The sequence below is a fragment of the Rhamphochromis sp. 'chilingali' genome (genome assembly GCF_963969265.1).
Source record: "Rhamphochromis sp. 'chilingali' genome assembly, chromosome: 17".
Classification (NCBI taxonomy): Eukaryota; Metazoa; Chordata; class Actinopteri; order Cichliformes; family Cichlidae; genus Rhamphochromis; species Rhamphochromis sp. 'chilingali'.
Genome location: NC_137944.1, coordinates 35,957,640 through 35,982,395, shown reverse-complemented (window position 1 = coordinate 35,982,395; position 24,756 = coordinate 35,957,640). Strand labels below are relative to the sequence as shown.

Below are 24,756 nucleotides of genomic sequence, written 5' to 3'. Positions count from 1 at the left end.
ACTTGTAACCAAACCCAGAATTACAACACAAACAAGCAACATGATATATTTACCTAAATCTGCAAATAAGTCATAAAAATCTGGATGTAAAATAATCTAATGTAGCGTCAGAGTGTTTTAAGGCTGTGACGTGAATGCTGCTGGATTTTGTCTTAATGTTGGTTTTTGCTGAATTCTGGCTGAGAGGATAATTACGCTGCTGTGTGAGTCTTTTCTCCCGCGAGGACGCTGCTCGCTCGTGGTTTCTGTCATTCACATCTTCAGCTCAAGGTGACCCTTCAGCTGCAGCTGCTGCTGTGAACGCACACACACACACACACACACACACACACACACACACACACACACACACACACACACACACACACACAAAGGTTTGTAATCTGATTAGAACTGGGATAGTGACACACACACAGCTTGGAGCTCCAGCACACGGGCGATGATTTGAATTTAAAATATGATTTGAATGATGATGTGCGCTCGCTCTTATTCTCTGACACACAGCAGCAGGGAGCTGATTTGCATTAAGAAAACACACACACACACAGAGCAAAGATGAGAATTAAGATAAAGAACGAGTCTCATTCAGACACAAAAGATTAAATTATGAGTGGATTTCAGATAAAATGAGACATTATGTGTTAAATAATGTTAATCACTGTGATAATGTCTGTGTGAGGCGCAGAGGAGGAGATGGATGGATGGATGGATGGATGGATGGGTGGACAATTCAATTAAATTTCATTTATACAGCGTCAAACCACAACAACAGTCACCTCAAAGAGTAACCCTACAGTAATACAGAGAACCCCAACAATCACATGACCCCCTATGAGCAGCACTTTGGCGACAGTGGGAAGGAAAAACTCCCTTTTAACAGGAAGAAACCTCCAGCAGAACCAGGCTCAGGGAGGGGCGGGGCCATCTGCTGTGATTGGTTGGGGTGAGAGAAGGAAGACAGGATAAAGACATGGGCCCTGTCTCAACATGCGTACTTGTGCGTACTTGCGTTCTCGTGTACTCGTGATACGTCATCAGTCGGAGACCAAGTACTGCTCCAGTTCAAAGTACGCATCAAGCCGAGAACGCGAAACAGTCCCGGATGTGTTCTCGCTCCGCCCGTTTTATCGAGCATGCATCGGTGGTGACTTGTGTGTAGTTGGTACAGCTAAATATCCCAGAATGCATTTCGTCCCAAACCCAAACGGGGCAATGGCGGACGAGTGGGGCTAAAAACTTTTAAATATTACTCTTTCTGGGTCACAAAATAAACTTTTAAGTTATTTTCAGGCGAGAATGTAGCTGTGTGAACTTCAAACATCTGCTCGATTTATCAAGATATCACATATTTCCAAACGCGCTCCGACGTTTTCGGAGACGTCTGTGACCCGCCAGCTCCATAGCAGACAGCGAGGTCAAGGGTCACTAAATAAATGGTAAATGGCCTGTATTTATATAGCGCTTTACTAGTCCCTAAGGACCCCAAAGCACTTTACATATCCAGTCATCCACCCATTCACACACACATTCACACACTGGTGATGGCAGCTACATTGTAGCCACAGCCACCCTGGGGCGCACTGACAGAGGCGAGGCTGCCGGACACTGGCGCCATCGGGCCCTCTGACCACTAGAGCCGGCGAGAACAGCGGACTCCCGGCACATTGTTTACAACCCCCCCACTGAGGTTAAACATGATATGTAAGTCACTTAGCTCACTTCTAAATGTTAATGTTTGGTGTATTTCAGTTTTATTTGTTCCTGAGTAAACCGGTTTGGCTGTGATCAAAGTTAAGCTTCATAACATATTACTCACAGTGAAATTAAGAGGCTCCAGACCTGTGACATCATCAAGTACGCTGGTGTTCCAATTGTACAAATCACGAGTCCGTGCTCGTGTTCTCGCCAAGTCCGGACTCGCTGAGTACACGAGCACGGACTCACTTACTTGAGAATTGAGAAAAGGCCAAAGTGAGTGAAGAAGAAACCCCCAGTGCATCATGGGAATCCCCCGGCAGCCTACGTCTGTTGTAGCATAACTAAGGGAGGATTCAGGGTCACCTGGTCCAGCCCTAACTATATGCTTTAGCAAAAAGGAAAGTTTGAAGCCTATGATTTCTCACCATGATTCATGAATCATGATTTCTCTTCACTCTCAGAGAAACAGGTGAGGCGTTTAAGGACTGGAGACCTTTTCAGAGGTGTTTCTGGCGTCATGTATACAGGAAATGAGGCCCGAGGTCTCGATTTTGTCATTTCCAGACCAACAAACACAGTTTACAGGGGTGGTCTCCAGATGGAGATGTTTGACCTCTGATGAACCTGTGTGTACTGTCTGACCTGTACATATAGCCACATAGCCCCCCGCTAGCTTTCACACACCGCTAGCTTCTCCTGCAATCAGATCACTTTCTATGGGAGTGTAATCCATCACAGAGCCCAGGCACACCAAAGCTGCAGTTCCTCTGCTGTCCAGCAGAGGTGACATGCGCCCCCCAACAGCTGTTATGCAGGGGGAAATTATCTCTAGGGACCAGAACAGTTTGTGTATCTGGCTGTATGCATGTTAATTTTGACATGGGACTCGATGGTGACCGATTCACTGCTGCCTCTGCTGGGCGTCAGAAGAACGGCAGGTGTGGGGCTTTGCAGTTGGAAGCTTCGTCCAACGAAGGCGTGTTTTCGGGGTCACGGAGCGCATTCAGCAGGCAGCAGGATCTTTGAACGTGTCCCATCCAGATGATTGTTCTGGATTTATCCACCACAGACTGGTTGTCTTTAAAGTATACAGCAGCAGCTGTGTGCTCGCTCTGAGTGCTGTTTTATATGGAAACATTCATTTTGATGTGAATGCCGTACGGGCCATATCTCCAGCTTTGGCTCACACACATTTCACCTGTCGTGGCGTCGGAGCCGCTCTGATGTGCTGCAGTCATTACAGCGACACAGTGAGTAAACAGTGCAGAGGCTGATCCATTTCTCCCATCATTAACTCCTCCGACGGGGAGCGCTCACAGGATCCAATGAAGCCTCTGCATTATGAAACTCTGTTTATCACATCTGCTGATGTGATTTAATATCAAGCCTCTGCAGCCGTTAAAGTTTCTGCCCCGATTTATTGTTTCCATACCGACGAGAGAGCGACGGCACAAAGCCGGCCGAGACGGGAGTGCTCATACATTTATTTATTTCATGCATTTCATTCTTTTCAGGCTCCGTGTGGAAGCGGTGGTGCTGCTGCTCCTGCTGTTTAAAATGTGAGCTGTATACATGTGCCCTAATCTACTGTTTACATCTGATCTGCCTGCAGACCCAGATGCTGCTTTTTTACTTAGCAAACAGTGACTTAGTGAAAGACGGTGAATGCCACTGCGACGGGCTGGAAATGTGTAAAAGATGAAATGTTTTCAGTCATTTTCTCTCACAGTAAAAACCTTTTCCAGCATGTTTAAAGAGGCTGGAGCATCTGCACAAGTGTGGAGCTCGGAGGAAGCCCAACGTTTCTGCTGCTCTGGAGGTCTAAGGTCGTCGCTGTGACTGTTGGACCCACACCGCTGTGATTTTGTTGATGTTGCTCCACAGCGCCTTTCTGTTGCGGGACTCGGTGAGGCAGACGTTTGCTTTTGAGGTTCCTGACATGAAGGGAGGGACTTGGAACAATGGTTTTGGACTTTGTGAAAGGCAGTCGACTGGTTTTTGTTCCTCCTCGTTATTGACTGGATCATGAGGACTACCACCAGCAGAATGAGGCACTGGATCAAGTGGAAATCAGCTGGATGATCACAGGTTGTTAGATTAGACCTCGCAGTTTTAATGCCTGCTCAACATTTCCACCCAGGTGGGACTTACGTCACAGATTCTGAAGGTGAGTTGTCTGGATCCCAAAAAGTGGATTCTGTTCATTTGGGCGTAACGTTTTCAGTGGGAGAAATGTTCCACCATCATCCAGGTGGTTAACGTTTCCCCAACTTTATAAACCTTCTCTGGATGATTGAGCATCAAGACACCCGGATGATGAACCCCAAGAAGAAGCAAACTCCTTCAACATGACAGTCCAGCAAAGCCGGGTCTGATGCTGATGCAGGAACCAGTAGGACCTGAGGAGAAATGTTAGTCCAGATGAGGAAAGTCTGGAGCTCACAGACCTGCTGAACTGGAACACAAGCAGGAAGTCCACACTTCCTAAACCAGTGATGAATCCTGTCAGCAACAAGAACCAGCGGCAGCAGACAGAGTGGCGGCCCATGAAGAAGAGGCTGGAGGATGTGGCGAGGATGGCTCGGGCCCTAACCGAGCCTGTGAGGTAAAGGCAGCTCAGGACAGACGACGCACAGCTGACCTCAGCTGCAGCCTCATGTCGTTGGAGCAGGTTGGAGCTGGAAGGAGTCCGCCTGAAGTCCGCCTGAAGTCTGCGTTTTACCAGCGTCTTCTTGTTTTTCTTTATTTTTTTCTATTGATTTTTAAAATGTTTGTGAGCAGACAGAAGCTCAGGACTCGACGGCTGATTTGGATCAGAGCATGCTTGATGCTTCGCTCTGGTCCAAATCAATGAGCAACATCAATGGGAATATCTTACCACCTCCACTCACACAAGTGCAGATCCTCCACCCGAAGAAGCCTGAATATCAAAGGTGCGTGTGGAGGCCGAGGTGCCTGTGTCTGTGCTGAGCGACTGGGCGGTGGGCCGGAGCAGCTGCCTCGCTCGCAGTAAACAGGAACGCTAACTCCAGCACAATCAAAGCTTATTTCCCCAGACATCAGCAGCCCTCATATCCTGTAATTTGCTGTTTTTCATAAACAGATGAGCAGGAGGAGGAGGCGCTGTGGAGGACAGGCAGACGTGCAGACACACAGATGGATGGACGGAGACGCTGCAGAGGGATTTGCTTTCTAATCCCAGCCCTGCTCGTGTGGATTCTCCTTCACTTTCCTTCTCCTCCACTCGGCTCTAATTATCCTGCAGAGAAACAAACTCAATTTGTCGGACGGAAATTTTAATTGAAGCTTCCTTGTGGTTATGATTTTACGGCCATGAAGAGCACTCCGGAGACGACGGCTTGTTATTATTAGTGATAGCAGTTAGTAGTTTTACGCGCTCACACACTCAGCTTCACAAAACACCCTTTTAATACGTCCATAAAATGAAACCCACTGTGAAGACTTTTCCATGTTTCTCCTTCATCCCTGTCACTGCTGAATCATGATGACAATGCTTCGTCTGCTCCTTTGCTTCATTTCACTTATCAGTGTGATATCAGACAATCCTTCTAGCCCAAAATCTTTTGTGTGGGCATCTGTTCTGTCACTTCCTGTTTTATTTTGAAATCTCTCTCATTTGGTCAGTACTGCTTCCACCCATTGTCTGTTTTCCTGCTTGTGCCACACCTGTGTTCAGAGAGGTGTTCTGCAAAGGAAGTTTTCCACTTCGACCCAAGTGTGCTCAGTGCTGCTGTTTGTTTGTTTCTAAGGTGATGGCTGGATCCATGGAAACATGAAAGCTTCCTGTCCCACAGCCTGATGAAGGAGGCGACAAGTCAGATCACAGGGAATGAATGTGATTGGTCAATCAGGTGGTCAGGTGTGTTCTGTGTTTGCCGGAGAGTGACAGACGCAGCAGGATCATTTTCTGCAACAGCACGTGATCACGTGTACATGTTGACATGAACATATTCACATGAAAACATGAACATAAACACGTGATCACATGAACACTGGAACACATGCAAAGGTCCAAAGATGCATTATTTATGCATTTATTACAGTCACATGACCTGTGAAGTGCCTGTTTTAATGTGAGCCGCTCAGAGCCTGCAGCAGAGAGCCCGGTTTATCAGAGACAGCTAATAACCACCGTGGCATAGCTGTTATCTCTGCTGGGCTTTTAGGATCCGCGGATCCAGCTACGGCAGAGGAAGCCTGGATATTTTGAACCTCCTCTGTAGCCACGCCTCCTGAGAATGAGTGATAAATAAAAAAGCACACACAGCAAATTTCAGGGAGGTCTGTTGATCTTTGTTTTGTCCGACAGAAGAAAAACGTTCTTAAATGATTTATATTTATATCAGTCTTACAAACTCTCCACACTTATCTTCTTTATGGCTGTTGACTGGCCAGAATTTCGACAGGTTGTGTGATGTCATGTGCTATTGTTTCTGGGTGGGGGGGTTGTATAACAAGATATTTTTCAAAATAAAAGCGGATGATCCCTGCTGTGTTACTTGGTCCATGTTTGTGATTCAGACCTCTGTTATAAATAATGAATGAATAAGACGTACAGTCAGTATTTAACACTCACCATATCTCCCTTCTTTAAATGCTTTTTCAGAAATATTGAATATTTTGATTGTTTGGAAGATGTTTTAATATTAAATGTATTGATGATGCAATTAACAGATCCGAAATAAGACATAAATAATATAAAGTGAAAGTAAAGAACATAAAATAAAGAAAAATAAATACAGAATAGAGGAAGTAGTGCATGTTTCAGGGCTGAGCATACATTTGTACATATATTTATTAGTTTCAGATTTAGCCATTCGTATAGAATAGCCTTTATTGTCATTGTACAGAGTACAACGAAATTGGAGTGCCACTCCCTTGGTGCAAGTTTCAATAATAAATATAAATGTAAAATATAAAAAGTACAAAAAAAACAATCGTAAGTACTCAAACAATAGTATGTACAATATATACAGGATAGCAGCATTAATATGATGACAGTATGAATAGCAGCATAATATAATGACAGTGACGGTATGGAATAGGTTCAATTGTTTTTGTGCTTATTTACTACGGTGATAGCTCTGGGAAAGAAGCTATCCCTGAATCTCTTTGTCCTGGTTTTATGTGACCTGTACCGTCGGCCTGACGGTAATAGTTCAAACAGTTGTTTGCTGGGGTGAGAGTGGTCCTTGATGATATTGCCAGCTCTGCTGAGGTACCGAGAGTTTGCAGTGACCTCCAGGCTGGGCAGAGAGCAGCCAGTGATCTTCTGGGCTGTGTTGATGACCCTCTGCAGTACTTTCCTGTCTGCAGCTGAGCACCCTGCATACCATGTTGTTATGCCGTACGTTAGGATGCTCTCTATGGTGGCTCTGTAAAATGTCACCAGCAGCCTCTCCTCCAGGTTGTTCCTCCTGAGCACTCTCAGAAAGTGGAGACGCTGCTGGGCCTTTTTAACCACCGCTGTAGTATTTGCAGTCCAGGAGAGGTCATCAGATATCTGCACGCCCAGAAACCTCATGGAGTGTACCCTCTCCACACAGCTCCCGTGAATGTAAAGTGGGGCCGGGTCTGCTCTGCCCTTCCTGAAGTCCAAGATAAGTTCTTTAGTTTTCGTGGTGTTCAGTTGGAGGTTGTTAACTGAACACCACTCAGTCAGTCTGTTGACCTCATCTCTGTAGTCCGACTCCTCCCCCCTTGAGATGAGTCCAACCACTGTGGTGTCATCCGCGAACTTTATGATGGTGTTTGAGAGATGGGTAGGGGAGCAGTCGGATGTGTAGAGCGTAAACAGGAGGGGACTCAAAACACATCCTTGTGGAGACCCGGTGCTGAGTGTGATGGTGCTGGACCGGTGGGGGCCGAGTCTGACAGACTGTGGTCTATTTGTCAGGAAGTCCTTGATCCAGAGGCAGATGGGGGTGGAGAGTCCCAGGTGAGACAGTTTCTGGACCAGGATCTCCGGGATGATATGATTGAATGCTGAGCTGAAGTCCAGAAAGAGCATTCTCACATAGCTTCCTCGGTGCTCCAGGTGACTCAGCGCAGTGTGGAGCGCTATGGTGATAGCGTCCTCGGTGGAACGATTTGTCCTGTAGGCAAATTGGTGGGGGTCCAGAGTGGGAGGCAGACCGGCCCTGATGTGCTGACAGACCAGTCTCTCAAAGCACTTCATCACTACAGGCGTAAGTGCAACAGGCCTGTAGTCATTTGGGCTGGCCACAGCTGTCTTCTTGGCGATGGGGATGATGGTGGAGGTTTTGAGGCAGGGCGGGACGGTGTTTGATGACAAGGAAAGGTTGAAGATTTTAGTGAAGACTCCGGTCAGTTCGTCAGCACATGCTCTGAGAACCTTTCCATGTATTCCATCAGGACCTGCCGCCTTCCTGGGATTCACTGACCTTAGAACACACCTCACTTGGTGCTCCCTAAGTGTTAGTGTGCCAGTGCTGGGGGCGGGTGGAAGTGGTGTGGCAGCTGAGGGCTTGGTCGTCTCAAAGCGGGCGAAGAAACGGTTTAGATCCTCAGCCAGTGAGGCATCAGTCCTAGATGTTGCCTGGTTATTGCTTCTGTAGTTGGTATATTTTGCCTGTTTATGTTATTGTATTTTGCACAACTCTGTTGCTTGTGAAGCTCGCACACAAGAATTTCACTCGCATGTGCTGTACCAATGTACCTGCACATGTGATGTGACAATAAAAGTGATTTGATTTAATTTGAGCAACCAGAACCGCTAACACAGGGACTTTAAATTGGGAGGGGGCGGGGCCAGCGGTTGCAGCCCCGCTCCGTGATAGGCTGCAGTAGTCGATTATGCTAATCAGAGGGCGTGGCCGTTTGCCGGAGACGCTGGCTGCTCGGAGACGGCTCATTGTGTCGGTTGGACCCGGACTTGCAGTAGTGCGTGCGCCCGCGCCGTGTGGTGGATTTACGGTGTAGCGGCGGAGCTGCGGGTTCAGCGGCCGGGAAGAAGCAGCAGGAGGTCGGCGTGGATTACTGCAAAGAACTCGGAGGTGAGCCGCCGCTTCTTCTTCTGGGGTTTAACGCTGGGCGCACGGGGTGCGCGTGCGTGCTTGCTTGTCCGGTACCTACTGTCTGTGGGCGCACGCGCAGCAGGGAAGGGGACGCTCCTGTGCGTGCGACCGTGCTGCTGCTTTGATTGCCCGCCGTCAATCAGGCGGACGGGACGAGCACGCGCGGCGCGCACCCTCGGACCCTCGTTAACTCCAGTCACCTTCTCGCGCGAGCTCCAACTTCAGCTCCGCGCGGGGCTGGGTGTGCGCGTGTTTCCCGAACCTGCGCCGCAGGAGCGGAGCGCGTGCGTTCGGGTGGGCGTCTTTGTCCTCCTTATTTAAGGGCGCACACACCGCTGCGCGTGCGCTGGCGCGTGTGAGAGAGTTCCGGTCGTCGTGTGGTGCGCAGCGGGAGCCGCGCAGGTGACTTTGAGCCGATCAGTCCGATCACATGATCGATAGCTGCTGTCATCGATACTGTGTGTGTGTGTGTGAGAGAGAGAGAGAGACTGTGTGTGTGTGTGTGTGTGTGTGTGTGTGTGTGTGCGCGCGTGGGGTCTGGTTGAAGGTTTTTGTGGATCCAGATGATCAATATTAATCATCAGTGATGGTCAGTGAGGTGGTGGAATAGAAAAGCCTTTGTTGTCACTGTACTGATGTATTGATCTGAGTCAGTGAGATGTGATCGATACTTTGTTGCTTCCTGTGATAAACAGAGTAAATCTGAAATAAATTGAATCTATTTCATTGTTTTAATTCTTGGCTTTACTTTCCTGATGTTTACTTTTTTTTATTAATGATTCATTTAGAATTTAAATGGTTTATTTTTATTCCTGAGTTTCAGTATTTTAACTATGATTCATTATTTTTCTGCTTGTTTTTGTATTTTTTGTCATATTTTTGTTTTAATACATTTATCTGCACCTTTTTACTGTTTCTATTTGTCGGATTTGTGACAAATCTCTGCAGGTGAATTTAATCCCTGAAACTTTCAACCTGTGCTTTGAAGCTCTGCTGCATGTTCATGCGTTACCTACAGCAGGTGTCATTTGGCCACGCCCCTCAGAGACCATAAATCCTCTCCCTTTGAGGCAGACAAGCATTTTAATATACGCTGTGGGGCCAAAAGTACCTGTCCAGGTGTAACTGGGTTGTTCAGGGGAGCGCTGTTCCACAAGAGGCGGTGTGTGTTTGTGTGTGCGTGGCTTCCAGATGTGTGCAGACCTGGAGGAGGCTGTTCTGTCTGTGGCTCACCTGTCTCACTCCTGCAGTCACAGGTAAAGTCACCATGCAGGTGTGATGAACGTAGAGAGCAGCTGATGCACTGCTGGCACCTCTGCTGGACGTCAGAAGAACTGCAGCTCAGTGACATATTTGTTGTCATCTGCTTGCTTAGATAATTTTTTTCTGTAATGAATCAAGCCCCGCCCCCTGGAAATCCTCCTGTGTGGCGCTGAGAAAGTGACGTCCTCTGATCAGACGTTTCGGGGATTTAAGGAGGAATTCTCAGGGTCAGTTGTCTGAAGGTTGTCCGTGAAATATCAAAATGAAACTCGCCGTTGCTCCTTGACGAGCGGCGTCCCGCCCGTAAATGGCTGATTATGATGCACAGAATCAGTAAAGTGGGCGTGGATAGATTTTGGCAGAAGGCGAGCGTGTCGGAGCCTCAGCAATCATGGCAGCGTTCACCGGTGCTGTGGTGGCTCGCGTTAGGGTTAATGAGCTAATCATAACGTAACGAGTTGATTATCTCTGCCATGAAGGGTGCGAACGCCGTGGCGGCCTGTGCGTCTGACGGCGGCTTCTTGATGTGACTTTAAACCCAGTCACAGCTGCTGCTGATGGCAGAGTTTCACCTGCTGCAGACAGCAGCTGGCCACGCCCCCAAAAACACTCATCCAGGATTAAGAACGGAGGCACGCTGACCTCACCCCGACCCGGGGTGAGGTCAGCTGCGGTTTTGCCTGTGAGCGTTGAGGTCAAAGGTCACATTTTCTTTGCTAAAGAAAGAAAGCGAGGAGAGTTACAGCAGCCGGCTGTGTGTGGCCACGATGAGTTTCTAAAACGTGTCACAGACGCTGCTTCAGAGTCGGGGCGTGTTTGGTTTCTACTCCAGGGACGGCCGGTCTCTGAGAGACGCTCACAGGTGGATTTGGGCCTGTTTATCTCAGAGCTGCATCACCTTCAGCAAGGCGCAGCTTGCAGGTGTGGCGGTGTGTTTCAGAGCGCAGGTTTGCAGGGGAATTCCACCTTAAATGCTTCAAACGGCGATCTGCGGGGCTTCCACCACATGACCTCTGAAACAATAAATGCACTCGCTGCCAGGTCGGCATTCTGACTTTTCCCTTTGCACAGCATGCAGGGCGGCTGAAGCTGGAGCTGGAGGGAACGTGATGATGATGTCATCGTTTATTGTCTGTATTTTATTTCCACCTTTAAGCAAAGAAGCAAAGACGTGTTCCTTAAAAAGTCAGCTGACCTGACTCTGCAGAGGCTGTGGGCACTGCCATGGATGAGCTGCGTGGACTGTCCCAGGAGACGGAGGGTGTGATGTCAGGTGTGACGGCGCGCTGTATTGAAAACGCGTCATGGGAGTTCATTTTCAGGCTTCGGGTCCAAGGGTTTCATCGCTCACGCTCTGCGGCCTGAGCGCTCCGTGCAGCGCGTGCAGCCGGCTGTTCTTTAACGACATCACACAAACCGGCGTGTGCTCCGACTCACACAGGACGATCCTTCCTCTCTTCCTGCCCTCCTTCTTCCTCTCTCCTTCCTCCCTCTGACCTCCTTCAACCTCATTAGCAGAGAAACTCCACCAGGTTACATCAGACACACACACACACACACACACACACACACACACACACACACACACACACACACACACACACACACACACACACACAGTAACACACCTCCTCTCCTCCATCCTGCCCCCTCTCCTCCCTCCCCTCCTGCCCCCTCTCCTCCCTCCCCTCCTGCCTCCTCTCCTCCCTCCTCTCCTCCATCCTGCCTCCTATCCTCCCTCCTCTCCTCCCTCCCCTCCTGCCTCCCCTCCTCCCATCCCTCCTCCATCCCCTTCTGCCTCCCCAACTGCTTCTCCTCCTCCCACCCCTCCTCCCATCTCTCCTCCATCCCCTCCTGCCTCCTCTCCTCCATCCTCCCTCCTCTCCTCCCTCCTCTCCTCTCCTCCCTCCTCTCCTCCATCCTCCCTCCTCTCCTCCATCCTGCCCCCTCTCCTCCCTCCCCTCCTGCCTCCTCTCCTCCCTCCTCTCCTCTCCTCCCTCCTCTCCTCCATCCTGCCTCCTCTCCTCCCTCCTCTCCTCCCTCCCCTCCTCCCATCCCTCCTGCCTCCCCTCCCCCATCTCTCCTCCATCCCCTTCTGCCTCCCCCCCCTCCTCCCTCCACTCGTGTCGCGGTCCTTGTTACATGATGTAGACTATGATGTAACACCCTGAAAGCCTGCACAGGAAGTTGAGGGAGGGTCGAGCGTGTCGTCAGTTGAAGTTAAACATGGAGTGGTGTTTGCGCAGCAGGGTGGAGGCGATGCCCTTCATCGCTGTGCTGTACTTCCTGAGCATGTCTTCTGCTGCTGAGTGCTGATTGGGCAGGACGTGCTCTCTCGATGGCGCCCGGCTCTGCTGTCTCCGCCAGAAACTTCATGAAAACTTCAAGTTTTCCAGAGAGCTGCTTTCACTGTGGCCGAGAGCGCCCCCTGTGGCACAGGAAGTCTGCAGCTGTGGACGCTGTTATGTGATTGTGGTCTCAGAAATGTGGAAGCCACTCTCAGAATCTAGTGGTTTATTCCTCATGACCACAGGTGGAGGTAGGGCGGGGCTATATCATACCGTTCACGGTAACACCGGTGTCATGTTGGGCAATGATAGGAAAATGAAATATTGCGATAGAATATGGGTAAAACGCGCATGCGCAGTGCCTTTGTTTTCATACGCACATGGAGGCGACGCAGAACGAGAAGAGCGAAAGCGGATCGTTGAGTGAAACGATGAACCTGGACTGGTTTGTAAAAATGCTGCAGCTTCACTGGTGTGGAACTGGTTTAGCTTTCGACCCTCAGATACACAACAAAGCACTATTTCTGGTAGCGCATGCTAGCGGGCCGTCGTTATTACCGTGTTGTTTGGAAAATACGGCGCACTTAAAATCATCCTTTGATTTTTCTGAAAGTCGATAGAGCCCCTTATAATCCCGTGTGCCTTATGTATCCTCGCGGAGTGATACGTGCTGTGCTTCAACATAATATTACCGTGTTGTGTGTGTATAACCTCTTTTTAAGTTGTGTGGATGTTATACATGGTTATGCTGAGGATGTGTCGGCCAGTTTCCACTGGAAACGCCTTTTGGTTAAACTGTCAGCGAGGAATTTGCACTGTTACATTTTTATATTTATTTTAATGCACATAAGAAACAGCTGCTTGTTTAAGTTAAAATACATTGATGTTTTGTTTTTGCACTAATAAAGTTGTGGAGTTGTAAAGTATTTTGTCTCGTGTCAGTTACATCGTTATCGCAAATTTTCCAATGTATATGGTGATAAATATTTTTGGTCGTCGCCCTGTTCTAGGTATGTGCAGCGGATGCTGTGAGTGCGCGTGTTGGCTGCGTATCAGACGCTGACCAAGCGTCATTCTGTAGCACGTCCTCAGAATTGTCTCGTTCTCTGCGGGTCTGAGCCCGGGTCGCGATGTCCGGCTCCGGGTCGTGTGTGTGTTTTTGTGTTCTGTCTATCTGTGCTCTCACACACCTCCTCCCCCTGCTTCTCCTCCTACTTATGTTATTGTACTGGTTCTGCTCGCCTGCACAGACCCCTCCCCCTCGCTCAGGTTGCGGGTAAATTGAACCTCAGAGATGAAGACAGATGAAATTTCTTTGGAGTGAGCGGCGGCCGACCTCAGCGCGTGTCCCGCTGCTTCTCTGTGATTTCGTTTGTCTGACCTTTACGTGCGGCGGGGGAGATCAGGAGACCATAAAGAAGGAGATGAAGACAGCGGCGGTCCGCGGGAGCCAATGACAGCCTGTTTCTGACAGCTTCATGCTTCCTGTGCGTTTCCTCTGATGCTTCAGCCAGACTGCAGAAGGAGATTTAAAGGTTCGCTCACGCAGGCTCAAAGTTTCAGGTGACATTAGTTATAACAGTAGGATATTTATTTCCTGTTTCCAGAGAGACCTAGCAAAAGTCGGTCATGTGACACACTCGAGAGCGGACGCTAATGATCCCAGGTTTTTGCTTTTTGGGGTTTCTGCTGATGGAAAATCAGCGTTTTTCCTTTCTGTCCATCAGAGGCACAGGCCACACCCACCTGTGCTCACACAGACTCTGTCCATACTTGGCCCAGGTGTGGTCACGCTCCAGGAAACCCTGAAACGCTGCCGTGCATGTGCAGTTCTTATTTGTTTTACTGCAGAACAGCGACGGTGTCCTCGGATGAAAGTTTGGGCCTGTCTGTCTTTTTCATGGAGTTCTGTGATGTCACTGAACAGGAAGCAGTCACAGGAGTGGCGAGGGTAGCGATGGCTCCTCAGCTGCGCTTCGCTTTCAGAGGCGGATAGTTTGAGCTGTATCAGCAGCTCCCTCACATCAGAGAACCCGATCACAGCGGCTGTGTTACTTAATCTGCAGCTGTCGGCGCATGCGCCTCGGCAATGGCGGCATGTTGTAATTCACTGCTGAGCGACCGTGGCGTCCTCCGGCACGTTTCCTCTGGTTGTCCTGAGAGGCCAAACGCACTGCAACTTAAAGAAAAACGCCACAGAAGGTAAATAAAGCACAACAGAAGCGTTTCTGAGGAGACATTAACGTGACGGACCAGGGCCTAACAGTAAACAGGCGATAGCAAACATGCATCTGCGGTTACATGAGTGACAAAAACACACCTCCGAGTCTGTAGCTGTGTCCCAAAACGTCGGCTGCATCCTCCCGAGGCCGCATTTGAAGGCCGATTACGTCACATCGACGCGACGAAGGCTGGCACAATTCGTCGGCTCCTTCAAATGCGTCCTTCATTTCCCCGGATTTGAAGGATGGGTCGGGTGTGTCCTTCGCGGCCCACCATATTCCAGAATTCATAGCACGGCCCAGCCAAACTCCAGTTTCCGGCAATGGCGGCCGCTACTAAGTTTTAAAATTACTCTTATTATTCTTTCTGGGTCACAAAATAAACCTTTAACATATTTTCAGGCGAGAATCTGTGTAAACTTCAAATATCTGCTCGGTTTATCGCATATTTGCAAAAGTGCGTCGACGTTTTTGGAGACGTCTGTGACCCACCAGCTCGATAGCGAGCTGGGGGGTTCAAGGGTCACTCGAGCCGGCGAGAGCAGCGGACCCCCCCGGCTTCATCGTTTTCAGACGGTTTGGCTCACATCAAAGTTATTAGTTTATTAGATTAAATTAAACTTTATTAATCCATCGAGTGGGTTCCTCCGGGATCACACAGCTGAATAAACGTCAGAGTGTGAGACGGTGAAGAGTTTACTCCAGTGTCCTGTTATATTTTAGACAGCAAGGAGCAGACGGCGAGTTTAGTAAACCCCACCGACACAGCGGTGACGCAGATCTGAAGGCGAGACCGTCACATTTCACAGCCTCACACTTCCGGCCTTCTCGGTCTTCGAAGGACCCGGCCAACGTAGACCGCGAAGGCGGGTCCTCCGAAGGATGCATCCGACGTTTTGGGACACAGCTTGTGTGACCCCTACAGCTGGTCCGTCCCGTTATTGTGTCCCCAGAAACAGCTCCGTTCTGTTTTGGGCTTTTGCAGCGTTTTTGTCTTTGTTTCCTTAAACGTGGGTTTAAGGCCACCGTAGATTCCAGCTGTCGATGACGACTCTGCTGTGGAGGAAAAACAGTTTCCTCTCAAAGTGAAGGAATTTGAAGCACCCGAGGTCAGAGCCGCCACCGCGCTCTGAAGGAACGCCATCGGCATCTGTTTCCACGTTTTCTTGGCTCACCGTTCACAGTGAGGGGCGTAGGAGGCTCCGAAAGCAGGAAACCATCAGGCTGACGTGTGTGTGTGTGTGTGTGTGTGTGTGTGTGTGTGTGTGTGTGTGTGTGTGTGTGTGTGTGTGTGTGTGTGTGTGTGTGTTGGCTGACCTCCAGGCTACCAGGATCTACCCGCTGCCAGGCATGTGCAGGATGGCTGCAGCGTGTTTCACACTCCAGCTGTGTGTGCTTCTTTGTGTGTCTCTGAGTGTGTATGTGTGTGTGTTAGGTGGCCTTTCATTGGTCGCCTCCTGCACTTTTTGTTGTGTCTTTATCCGTTTGATCCAGCAGATTCATCCGGTGACCTTTTCCCCGTCATTCAGACTGCACAAAACACAAAGACACACACACACACACACACACACATGCGCACACAGAACAATGGGTGGATTAGCCCAGTTTTTGGTAATGCTGTGTTAATAGGCAGCAGATTACCTGGTTTTGCTGCAGGAAACAGAGACGTGTTTGTTCACGGGTAATGAGGCTTTCAGTTCAAACACTGAGACGGTCTTTATGTTTTATCAGCTGACCTCAGGTCAGCTTGTAACGACCCAAAACACAGAAGAATATCTGTGCCGTGTAAATAAAACATCATGTGAACAAGTGTAATATCAGAGTGCGATTGATGGAGTGATGTCGCATGTTTATGTGTCCAACAATCACGTCTGATGGCGAGGACGTCAGCGCCCAATGATCATTTAGCATCTAAAAACACAGCGCTAGTCTAATCAGGCTACCACTTGGTGAGGAGATGCTAGCGGCCGGTGAAACCCACACTTCAACACAAGACTCCGCCCAGCACTGGCAGAGCGCTCGCCATGAGACAGGAAGAGGAAACGTTATAATCTTATTAACAAAAGATGAACGCGCCACACAACTTTGCAGGCAGGAGACGTGTTTCCGTGTTTATCCTGCTGCACAGTCACAGCGTCGCTGACCGAAATCGGGCTCTGGCTGCAGGACTGGAGTCTGCATGCACTGGATCATCACTCTGGGTTCTCGGCTAGCTTAGCGTGCAGATCACCAAAGAACCTTTGTAAGGACATAACTTAGTACAGTTACTGTTACTGCCTTCCTGAAAAATGTAATGTTTTTACAGTAATTTGTTACTTTGTTGCACCCAGTGCTTGTTTCAGTGAAAGGATGGAGACGATGTTCTTTGTGTTTGCATGAATAAATGATTCATAGATTCAATGAATTCATTTCATTAGTATTCGTTTGTTTTCCATCACCATAAATTTTCCTGGTATGAGTTTGAGGCTGCAGCAGTTTGGTTTTTAGTTCCTCTCCGTTTTTCTCAGCGGAGCCATGAGTGAGTGGCGTCCTGTCGATCTGCTGTGATCAGTAATCGTTAATATTAATTAACCTACGGACGCAGAAGCATGTTTTGTCCCAGGGCACTGACCTGAAGCCTGTTCTCTACATTTGTTTCTGTTTCCTTTACTGCTGGGTTGGAGCGTGAGGTCAGGTGAGGTTGGGTGAAGCTAAACGGACAGAGAGCAGACACAGCGAGCAGCTTTGGAGCGAGTCGCCGCTCGCTGTTTTCAGAGTCGTTCTGAAGCGGCGCTGAAACACTGTTTATGAATTTATCCGGCTTAGAGCAGCTCTCTCCGCCCGGCTGCATCATCACACACACACACAGGCTGAAGGTGAGCGGTCAGATTTAAAGCTGCTGCATGTGCAGGGTGCATGAACCCGCTGCAGTATCAGGATCTGTATCAGGCACCAGCTGTGACAGATGTGGCGGTTTCCCTGCTGGAAGATTTACACTTATTAACCCGGCGAGGCTGCAGAGAGAGAGCGAGCGTGAAGCGCTCCGGATTAGACCCGGCCTGTGTGAAACACTGCAGCAGACCAGCACTTTACCCATAAGCAGCACTAAAGCAGAGAGGAATTATGGGAACTTTTTCTATCACGTATGATTTTGAAGAGTCCTTTAGTGTGAGTGTGGACTGCTGTCACACTCCCGGATGTGTGATGTGCTTCCGTGAAGCTATTCCTGCACATGAACTTCTCCCAGAGCTCCCACTGCTGGGAATACTCCCCGTGATCGAGGCAGGAGGTTACCTGCGCCGGGGCACTGGCTGATGGCGAGGAGGACGTGAGCGTGCGTGTGAGTAACAGCACAGGACTGTAACGAGCTGTGTGGGGCTCAGCACCGACACCGACAGGTCGGTGGTTGGAGCATCTCCGCGCTCGATGGCGTCCTCCTCGCGTGGTGCTTTTGTTGCTTGTGGAGGAAATCACTTCCTGTGTGTGTTCTGATTAGCGTTCTGTGGGATCGTTGGCTTTTGTCTGTTTGATGTGCAGCCAGCAGGACGTCTTTTTCCCGGGAAACCTGGTGCAGAACAAACAGAAGTGGGAGCGCTCCGGCTGATTCCTCCCACCGAACGCCGGCAAACAAATCACAATCAAATCTGACTGCAGAGTTTGCATGACGCAGGGACTTGAGCGCACTCCCCGTGGCTGCGCGTCACCGCTGCAGGATCTGCTCTTTCATTATTTTCTGCCGTCCTCCCCTCATTTCTCTCCTCCTTTAATTTTCTCCCTCGCCGCCTCGTGCTCCGTCTGAACTCGTCTCTCTTTTCGGCTCATTTGCTCAGACCTGTCGGCTGTCGCCGCCCATAACTCACCTCCCGTGCTCGCCGCTCGGAGGCTCAGTGCTCACATCTCTTTTATTTCCACGACGGCTGCGGCAGACCTCCACGCTCCCTCTGCTGATCCCGGCATCGCATCCATCCACATCTGGACCTCTCGCTGCCTCCGGAGGCCCGGAGCAGCCAGAGATGTGAGAGAGTCACTAATGTGGCCCCGAGTTAGATCATCCCGCTAACGGAGGGTCTTCATCAGGATAATGGACTCATCTCCTCTCTCACTGTCAGTAAAGCTCACGTCTATTCATATATGTCCAAGAGTTCTTCCGCTGATGCTCGTTTTCCTGAGGATCCATTTGAGTGAAAGTCCAAAGTCTGCGTGTCGATGCTCGGATTCACCAACAGGAAGTGTCAGATCCCACGCTGCTCCTCTTTCCTGTGCTGAAGCTGTCTCAGCATCCAGGATTACTGAGGGCGGGTGTTATCAGCCTGTGCTGCAGAGGACTGCTGACTGCTGCGGTCGTCTCTGCTGCTTGTGTCAGAGGTGAAAGGTCACCGCAGCAGAGACTGAGCATAAAGGCAGGACAGCTGACATGTGACCTCATTTACATGGACGGATATCAGCTAAACAAACACACATTCCGAAGTTACTACTATGAATTACAGTTATGAGTTGTAATTGTCAGAGAGGGTCAAAGGTCACATTCCGGCGGCACTGATATTGTATCCTGCTGTTTTAGCCGTGGTCCTGCTGCTCCCAGTGGTCACTCGTGGCATTGCAAAAAACCCAACAAACTCACCTGAAGGTAACACCTGTGGACCGCAGACAGCACTGAGCATGTGCAGAAGGCCACAGTGCAGGTGTTGAGCGCTCAGCTCCAGGTGAACTGGTGGTTTTTATGTTAACTGGTCAGATTGGTTTCCATATTCTTCTCCGTTTGAGCTTCACGTGTATCTACAGCCAGTCAGACGCCTGCTCCTGTCGGACTCTCGGCTTTATTGGACTCACCTTTCCAGGTGGAACCAGGTCTGGGAACGCCCTGGCTTCCTGCTCCTCCTGCTTCTCTGGTTGGTTCTCTGCTGGAGGGCGTAGCTCGTTTAGAGGCTTGGTGGTTGGATGATGTTGTTGGTCCTTTGTGTGTGCAGGTTTTTCTGAAGCAGTTTTCATGTCTTTGCTTTTTCCGAGTGTCCCACAGTGCTTCCAGGTATGTCCCGGCTCAGGTATGGAAAGGTGGATGAATGAGACGGAGTTCACGGAAAACATAAAACTGGAGCAAATCTGATCCGGCTGTGTTGTTAGAGGAGTGTGAGTCAGAGATATCCTGACTGGAGCAGGGATCGAGCCCTCCTCTCTCTCTGGACCTGAACCCTCCGGCCGGCTGTGGTCAGATCTGCCGGTGTCCAGGTCTCAGGGACACCTGCGCCCCTCCCACAATGCACCTGGATGAAGACGAAAGGCCTGACCGCCTCCTCTCTCCCACTGTGTCTCAGCAGATCAGGATTAGTCAGGACTACATCTGGATCTGGACTTCTACTACCTGGATTTGGGCCTTTCTGTGCTCTGATTGGCTCTGCCGAGAAGCTGCTCGTGATTGGACCACCTGAATTCGAGGTAAGTTAACCTGTGTGTACTAATGTCTTTAATGAAGCTGCTGCTGGAGCTGCACAGGGACATGCAGGGTGTTACTGTGTGTGTGTCATTAATAACATGATCAGCTGATAGTCACACAGGAGTGTGTGGAGCTTTAATCTCGCTGACTCTTGCCAGATGACCTCTGACCTGTGACATCACATGAATACAGACGTGTCCTGTCATACGTGTACTCCTGTGGTCCTTGTGAGGTCTTCCGTGCGTTGCAGGAAATAAAACTGCAGTCATGGTCAGAAACAACTTTCATTTATGTCATTGTGTTGACCTCTGACCTCTGCATACACAGAAACAGGCTTAAAGAACCGAGTACAGGAAGTAGTCTGTTCCCTTGAAGAGAGATACATGCTGCAGATTTGACTTTGTTTTACTGAACCTGTGTGTGTGTGTGTGTGTGTGTGTGTGTGTGTGTGTGTGTGTGTGTGTGTGTGTGTGTGTGTGTGTGACGATAACAAACCGCTGTAAGAATTAATGAGTAAACACTGGAGGATGTGCAGAGTAAATGTGCCTCAGGGTGTGTGTGTGTTTGCCTCGAGGCAGTGCAGAGATCCCACGGGAAAACTGGAGGTTAAAGGCCTGCTTGAACTTGAAAACACACACACACACACACACACACACACACACACACACACACACACACACACACACACACACACACACACACACACACACACAGATGAGATAGTACTCTAAAGAAGCTGATAAGGCCTCGACATGCCTCAGATAATAAATCCGCACACAGTCACAGTGTGAGCGAGGAAATCTGCTCGGAGCTGCTGATGGATGAGGGCTGAGATATCCGAGTGAAACGTCTGGAAGTTCGTTCGAAGGATGTTTGTGGAACACAAGAACTCGTTTTTTCCACTGAGCTGCAGTCTGGACGTTGTTATCAAAGTCGGAATTTCTTTGGAAAGCAAAGCTGCGACTGACAGTCGGGATATTTGAAGAGATCCAAGCGCGGTGAGGAAGTTGGGCTTTTTTTTTGGATGTTTCTCGACGGTTTTTGTGCAAAGGTTCAAATTTTAAGACGCACTGTTTAAAAGTGTCCAAATGTTTGTAGACAGCTGTTCCACTGACGTAAAACCAGGATTTGTGGGGACCTGATAGGAAAATATAAAAGTTTGATGTGTGAAGTCGATCAGCGGCGTTTTGATCTCGTGCTCACGCCGTCAGGTTTGTGTGTGCGGCTGCATAAATCTCTGAAAGGGTTTGTTCAGTGTCGGTCGGCGAGGACAGCGCTGCTTCACACGGGAGCGTTTGTGAAACTACAGAAACTCATCGGCTCATTCACAAAAATGTCATTCAAGACAGTTTTTTAAAAAGCATTTTGTGGGGACGTTTGAGTGAAGCGGTGAGGTTGGAAAATGTGGATGGTGGGGACATTTGGATTGTGCCACACAATAAGAAGTTAACCCTAACCTGTGGTGATGAGTCCTGCAGGTTTCCACGTCACAGCGACACAGACGCGGGGCCGATTCATGGCTTCATTGTTATGGCGGTGCTCGGGGTCTTTGACCCGAACCCCACGCTCCTCTCAGACAGACGCTGTGACGGGGAAATGTTTGTGTTTGACGGAGCAGATGATGGCTCGCTGCAGCGCTGCGTTCGTTTGCAGAACTCACTCCTAAAGAGCCGTGCAGGGACCGGAAGCCAAGCTGACCCGCCAATAAGACAGTTTGGAGTTTGTTTTTTGCCAAATTTTGGTTTTACTGACAGCTTAAAGTCTCACTTTGCATGCTGCCACATAAAAACACTCCTCTGCAACCAAAACACCAAATGCTGCTTCGCTTCCCTCCTCTTCCTCCTCCTCTTCCTGGTGTCAGTGCGATGGAGTAACTGATGCCAAGCAGCTCCTTCATCCGACAGGTCACAGAACGCTCAGCAATCACTGATGGAATCGGTTTCACACCGCCCTCCTACGGGGGTGCTGGGACGCGTTTTGTCACATGTTAATTCCTGACGTCCGGCGTTGAGCCCGGCAGACTTGACGTTTCTGCTGCAGTGAAGCTGGAAACGCTCGATCAAGAGAAGCTTCAACTGAGACTTTTGTTGATTAATGAGCCGGGACGTCTCAGCCGAAAGCACTCGATCATGGAAGAATGGGAACTGGCTAATACCTGGACCACCCAGGAAGTAATCCCCACTCACGCCAATTATTACTTATTGATGTTTTGGGCCCAATGAGAACCCCAGTCTCATCACCCCAGAGGTGATAAGTGACCGTGACACGGAGCAGACTTAACCAATCACTGCACAGTATGCAGTCAGCATTTATCTGATGGAGCCAATCCCAAACAACATATGGCTCTGTTTACGTTTGTGCTCCGATCCCAACAGGAGGAACGACCGGTTAGCTTCAGTCTGTGGAGATCGATCATCGATTACAGAGAGGAGGTGTGTCCGTGTGTGTGTGTGTGTACTCGTTGTACTGATGTTTCGGTGACACCGTTCCCAGTAATGTGAGTTATTGCTGACACAGAGGACGTCAGCATAGGAATCTCGGAGCGAGTCTCAGGAAGTCTTCCTCCCATACTTCTACCTTTCTGCTGCTGGCAGATAAAGGCTCCTCTCTCTGCTCAGGGATTAAGGCCAGCAGCGATTATCTGATCTTTGTCTTGCTGAGGGCCTGAGACTCCCAGCCCCCAATCACAACAGCACTGACAGTGCTCTCAAAGCCTGGCTCGACTCGCGGTGCTGAGGAAATGACCCAGTTAGAGCGAAATGTTGGGGGTCAGCTGACTGGGAACGCCGGCTCCAGGATGACTGTGTCAGCAGGAAAATCTCCAGTTATGATGGATGATGGTCCCTTCCCCTCCTTCACTCATGAATTCGATCTGTTTCTCAGCGTGTTTTATGTTAGTCAGGATTTCTGTGATTACGTGGTGACCTCTGACCTTTGACCCCTGACCTCCTGTGAAGTAAGGTTTTGCTTTTGTTTGTGTTTTTGTTTCATTTTGATAAGCCAGCTCATGAAGTCTGTTTCCTGCTGGTTTGAGGCAATAAAACTGTTGCTGTGGACGTGTCCTCGATTGTGGGACTTTGAATGGCTGCAGGATTAATCCTGTGTGTGTGTGAGCAGGTGGTGGTGGTGGTGTTGTTGGGGGTGGGGCTGCATGTCTGTCTTTGGATTAAATGTAAAAAGATTGGACCTCCTCCTCGGTCCCTCCTGTCTTTATCTGCCTGGCTGGAAAAAGGCTCTAAACCTCATGACCCCTCGTGCCTCCGATGGTGTATGACTGTGTCTGTCCTTACCAGGGTCACGTGGCTACAGCCTTCCTGCTGTCAGTCATGGCCCCTGAGCACCAGGCAGGCATGCCTGGTGGTTGGTGCTCCACTGAGGAGGTAGAAGGCCAGCAGCAGCTGGTTATACCAGGTTATTCTTCAAGCAAGCTTTAATTGTCACATACACAATCATACAGAGTACAACATGTAGTAAATGGCCTGCATTTGTATAGAGGCGCTTTACACTACATTCAGTCATCCACCCCATAGTAGTGAAATGCTTGTGTCCGAGCTGCGGACAGGCTGGAGGCCATTTTAGGACTTGGTTTTAGCATGGGGGGTCTAGCCAGGCCCCTTACTGAATCCAGTAAGGGTCTGCGCTCCAAAGGTGTGTAGTCTTACCACTACAGCTTCTTCCTCAGGACACAGAGGAAGTGCAGCTGCTGGGCCTTCGTTACCAGGGGGATGGTGTTGTGGGTCAATTCATTTCAGTGTTATTTATACAGCGTCAAATCACAACAACAGTCGCCTCAAGGCGCTTTATATTGTTTCATTTCATTTATTTATTTATTTCACACTTGGTCAACAGTTTCCACAGTTAGTTCTTTCAGACAAACCAACCACACTGTCTGTCAGTAAAGCAACCATGTGTGAAAAGCAGCAGGAAGAAGAAAATATTCGTATTAAACCCCGCCCCCTCTCTACAATCCAACTTATATTGCAAGTGGGCACCAAAAGTCAAGGAACAAACTAACATTAACATTTATCTCCGGTCCTAACAACACATTTACAATCAGAATATACCACTCCACATAGTAACAAGGAGAAAAGATGAGTAAATAAAATAAATGAGGCAAAAAAATAATGGATCCTTTTTCAATTAACTCCAATTTCATTCACATTCTTCATATTGAGTTATTGTTTTATACATGTAACACTTTTTAAAACTATGTAAATTTATGCAATTCTGTAAATTATAATGAAGACACTTCCACAGTCGTACCCGTAACCGTTGGCCTCATTAATCTTTGTGTAGTTCTAGCTAGCTGATGCTTAAAATAAAATTTCCCCCCGAACACATTAAAAATACTCTTTGTAACTTAGAAGGCAAAATATTACTTTTAGCCTTAAACATAATTAATAGTGTCCGTAGTTTCACTAAATCTCCTAATTTTAATAATTTGGATTTTATAAATAATTTATTTGTATGTTCTCTATATTTAACATTATGAATCATTCGTATCACTTTCTTCTGTAATAAGTTTAGAGGTTTTGTAGTATTCTCATATGTATTCCCCCAAACTTCGACACAGTAACTTAAAGTATGAGAAGAACAATGAAAAATATAAAATGCGCATTGTTTTGTGGTCTAATGAATCTCTTACATTTCCCAAAATATAAATGTTTTTAACCAAATCGTTCAAATTCTCTCCAGAGCAATAAAAATTTGTGTCATCTGCAAATAAAATAAATACCTTTTTGGAACGCTGGTTGCCGGTGTCTCTAGCTTCACATGTCTGAGAACAGAATCGCCAATTACCAGAGTTTGACCCCCGG

The 24,756-nt window shown here is 48.8% G+C and overlaps 1 protein-coding gene across 1 annotated transcript in view; it reads left to right on the top strand.

Annotated features, from left to right (window-relative positions):
* Positions 1 to 8,576: 8,576 nt before the first annotated feature.
* Positions 8,577 to 24,756, top strand: part of LOC308385209 (semaphorin-6D-like) — a 102,623-nt gene continuing 86,443 nt past the window's right edge. Inside the window, exons 1-2 of the mRNA XM_080864013.1 lie at positions 8,577 to 8,735; positions 19,824 to 19,941. The gene's annotated coding sequence lies outside the window, so the exon portion shown is untranslated. The remainder of the gene's footprint in view (positions 8,736 to 19,823; positions 19,942 to 24,756) is intronic.